Here is a 4,548-nt window from a genome sequence, read left to right as displayed (position 1 = left end):
ACATTAGTAAATTTAAAAGCGAATTAGGTACGTTAAAGGACGATCTATTGTCTTTACACAAGGAGGATACACTGACCATCGACTTAATCAGCCCTAGACAATGGCAAGCCCCTTACAGAGCCCGCAGCTAAACCCTAATGTAGACATATTCAGTCCCGTTAGAAGTCACATCCCAGATATGAATGTCAGTAATAGGAGTGATCCAGTGCGAAGGAAGCCACAGGAATTCGATGGGAAGGCACCGTGGGAAGTATATGGAGCACAATTTGAGCTTCTGGCAGAGATGAATGGATGGACAGAGGAGCAGAAAGCTGTATATCTGGCAACGAGCTTGAAGGGACAACCACTGGAAATACTTGGACAGTTATCAGCAGACGACAGACACAACTATAGAGCACTGGTAGAGGCTCTGGAACTCAGGTACGGAACCCAGAATCACTCAAAAGTCTACAGGGCTAGGTTTAGGACGAGAATCCGTGCTAAAGGGGAGAGCCTGCAAGAGCTGGCACAAGACTTGGAAAGCATGGCACACAAAGCCTACCCAACTGCACCACCCGATCTCCTCAAGTTGTTGCTAAGGGATCAGTTCGTAGATGCCTTGGACAGTCCACAACTGAAGATACAAGTGAAGCAAGCACACCTCTCTACCATGGAGGATGCAATGGCCAGAGCCTTTACCTCCTGGCACACACCCAACAATGCCCCTTCCTTAAGTGTCTGCTCACATTTAGAGAAATTGGCCACTGTTATAGGAATTACTTGATGACCTGCCACAAATGACCTTCCAATCTTCAAATCTGCTGGCCTGGATGTGTCTTCCACTGCTTCTATAAGCATCGGGCTTCCATGGGGATGTTCTTTTATCCTACCCCAAATTATCTTCTCTGACAGTATTGTAGTTGATTTAAGTTCTGTGACATGCAGAGCAATGGATGTAGCAACACTTACTAGAATCTGGCCTTTGTTGTTTCCAATCGTCATTTTATCGAAGTTAACTACACACTTCCTCGGTAGTAGATAGTCCAATCCTAATATGCATTGGTCTTCAATGTCAGCCAAGTATACTTTCTGTCTGTTCTTCATGCCCATGAGCTCGATAGTTACCCACACTGGTCCCCACAACCTTGCAGAATGTCCTGTCACACCACAGTGCTTCTGTACAGCTTCTGGTACTCCTTTGTTATCCAGCACCTTGATGCTCACAAGGGTTTGCTGAGATGCAGAATCTAATGCAAAGTTGCACCTTTGGCCATCCAGCTTCCCTGTCACGTAGATACTATGTGTGCTTGCCATCTTACACTTAGCTGTTGGGACTTTCACGATGGAGGTTGGTGGGCATCCCTTAGCATCAACCACTACTGGTTTCCGAAGCTGACTTATTGGTGGTATTTTTCTTACACTGGCTCCTCAGATGTCCTTGCTCCCCACAGTTCCAACAGCCTTTCTTGGTAGCAGACATCACTGCTGTATCGTCTCCCCTGTGTTGAAGTTGCCAGCATTGAGCTCTCTTGTGCCCAGGTTTGTTACAGTGTCAGCAAAGTTCCTCAAACTTCTCTGAAAGCTGACCTTTTCTGGCCTTGAATCCAGATGACTGTACCAACCTCGGTACCTCTGTGCTGGACTTAACGTAGGATTCAAATTCGAAAGCCAGTCAATGTTAAAGCAATTTTACCTGAAGAGCCTGTGATGATGCCAAATGGACTATGCTCTTCTTATAGAGGTCAGTTAAATGTTCTGGAAATGTATGTTCTTTCTTTACAGTTGTATTTCTAACTTTTGGCAAATTATGCAGACGTCTTTTCGAAAGGAGATCATGACCTGCACAAACCTTGTAGAGCACAAAATAAACACAGGCTATCACCGTCTAATAAAGATCCCTCCGAGGCGTAACAATATCATATTTGGTTTTGGTTTACAGAGGGATATTTCAGAAACTTCAAAAAAAAATACACCAAGTCCAAAAATCACCATTCGACTAAACACACTAAACCTTGTATTAGGTACCTTTTAGTTTCGTTATTAATGTGTTATTTCCTTTACAAGGTTTTAGGTGGTATGTTAAACAAAGGTAACCCTAAACCTTGTATTAGGTACCTTTTAGTTTCGTTATTAATGTGTTATTTCCTTTACAAGGTTTCAGGTGATATGCTAAACCAAGGTAACACTAAACCTTTTAGTTTCGTTATTAATGTGTTATTTCCTTTACAAGGTTTCAGGTGACATGCTAAACAAAGGTAACTAGTAAGTTTATTATACGTGATAAGTTTATCAGATTGTGTTACTAGGAAACACCTTCACATACACGTGATGTCAGAGTTGGCCTTACTCTTCACGTTCAACACAACTAAAATGATTAAGTTTTTGCTGTGGTCATGCAAAGCTACATAATGGACTATATACACTCTGTCAATCTCGGGAAATCGAGCCCCGTTTGCTAGTGTTGTAAGTCGGTAATCGTACCGCAGGCCCACCGGGGAGAAATGAAAAAGTAAGTAGAAATCAAAAACATTGAGGGGAGGGGGCAAGAATTGTGTACGGGTATATCCTAGAAGTGATTCAGCCTATAGTGTATTTGAACAGTGCTTTAAAACGTGAATGTCCGTGTATGTAAGGACAACGTTTTTTGAAAGTCCTATTTTGAAGCTAAGTCGAGTCATCCGGACCGATTTAGAGTTTAGGTTTCGAATGTCACAAAAAGTGTTAATAGCAGACCAACAGTCAGAATTTTGAGTTTAAATCAACAGTTGACTCATAGGTTTATTGAAACAAGGAGAAATACATGGTTCATTGTATAATTTTATGACATTTACTATAACAGTTTTTTCGAGAGTTCGGTTTATCCTCGAAACCAAATAGTCGCATCTACATACTAACATTAAGCCTACTCCGACAATGGAACGTAAGGCTAATACGTTTTGATTTAAAATTTGGCGAACAGTGTATGAAACACTAAACTTTTACAATTTATCCTATCACCAGGGTAACTCTCTTGAGACGCCGATTTACTCAGCTGAAGAGTATAACATGATCATTTGAGAAATAACACCAGTATTATTATGTTGAAAGTTTGAACAGATGCTTAAACAGAATATTGTTATTACCATCGCCTATTACTGATTGCTGTTGTTACTATTACATTGTTACGTCTCTGGTCGTTTGATAATTTCCGGTAAAAATTCTTTCCGAGACACTTCAGCGATACAAGTCCCTTCTTGATTAAAACTAGTTTATTCTTTCTCGTTACAAACGTTGTAATAAACTTAATTTCCACAGTCACTTTCACTTGAGCACACGCTACAATTCACAACGATTCACGCACTTTACTTAAGGATACTACCGCTCACTTGACTCAATTATTTGTCTCTATATCTGTCTATCTGCAATTATATCTCCGCTTTATTTGCCATGCTTATATACTAAAATAGAGGGCGCCTAGAAAAGACTATAGTTGCCAGGAGCAGTCATGATCCTTATAGAAACTCCAGCGCGCATGCTTCCAGAGTCACGTGACTTCCGCTTTCGTAACACTGCCTCTTCTTTATTATTGTTCGTCCCGAACACTAGCCACTTATATTAAACCAATGGAAACAATAGAAGAAGTAATTCGATGATGAGGAACCCACTTTGAGACTAATAATGCTTGGAGATGGCTTGAATGGGTAATGAAGAAAACTTTAATACACCAGCCATTCAAGCCGTCTCTAAGCATTAATAGAGGGAGTAATAAAGTCGTAAAGACATTTTTTGGTTGACCTTTGACTTGTATATTTGATTTGAAATTGACATTGATAGTTACTAAATATCATGAACAATTACACTCTGGAATATCATAGTTACATATTGTTACGTATCTGGTCGTTTGTTAATTTCTGGTATAAATTCTTTCAAAGGAACTTCAGAGATACAAGTCCTTTTTTAATTAAAACTAGTTTATTCTTTCTCGATACAACTTTGTAATACACAGAATTTCCATAGTCACTTTAAACTTAACAACCTTTATAACACAAGCTATAAATCAAAGTGATTCAAACACTTTACTTACGATGCCTACTGTTCGCTTGACTCAATTATCACTGTCTTCAATCTATCTGCCTATCTCTGCAATTCTATCTCCACTTTATTTGCCGAGTTTATATACTAAAAAAGAAGGCGCCTGTAACAAACTAGAGTTGCCAGAAAAATGCATAATCCTTCTAGAAAATCCAGCGCGCATGCTCCCAGCGTCGCGTGACTTCCGCTTTCGTAACACTGCCCATTCCTTAGTATTGTTCGTCCCGAACAATAGCCACTTACATTAAACAATAGATAATTAACAATAACATAATTAAATGTACAGAATTTACAAACACCAAATTAAAATACAATAAAAAAATCTTAATTTTATGGTACGTATCTTCTTTCGTACTGGACTCACGTGGGGTGAAGCTTCTGCTTCACGTGGGGTTCATCTGCTCCATCAGGAAATGTCCCATTATCTGCAACAGTCACATCAGTGGTAGTAACTTCATTAACGGCTTCACTGTCTTCCTTCTCAGGACTGGGTAGAGT

The 4,548-nt window shown here is 39.9% G+C and overlaps 1 long non-coding RNA gene across 1 annotated transcript in view; it reads left to right on the top strand.

The window, feature by feature from the left end:
* Positions 1-3,720: 3,720 nt before the first annotated feature.
* LOC111085132 overlaps positions 3,721-4,548 on the top strand; it is a 15,376-nt gene continuing 14,548 nt past the window's right edge. The window contains exon 1 of the long non-coding RNA XR_002609977.1: positions 3,721-3,731. This is a non-coding gene — a long non-coding RNA (uncharacterized LOC111085132). The remainder of the gene's footprint in view (positions 3,732-4,548) is intronic.

Source organism: Limulus polyphemus, unplaced genomic scaffold, assembly GCF_000517525.1.
Source record: "Limulus polyphemus unplaced genomic scaffold, Limulus_polyphemus-2.1.2 Scaffold249, whole genome shotgun sequence".
Classification (NCBI taxonomy): domain Eukaryota; kingdom Metazoa; phylum Arthropoda; class Merostomata; order Xiphosura; family Limulidae; genus Limulus; species Limulus polyphemus.
Note: the sequence above shows the minus strand (reverse complement) of the source record. Positions and strands in the feature narration are given on the sequence as shown.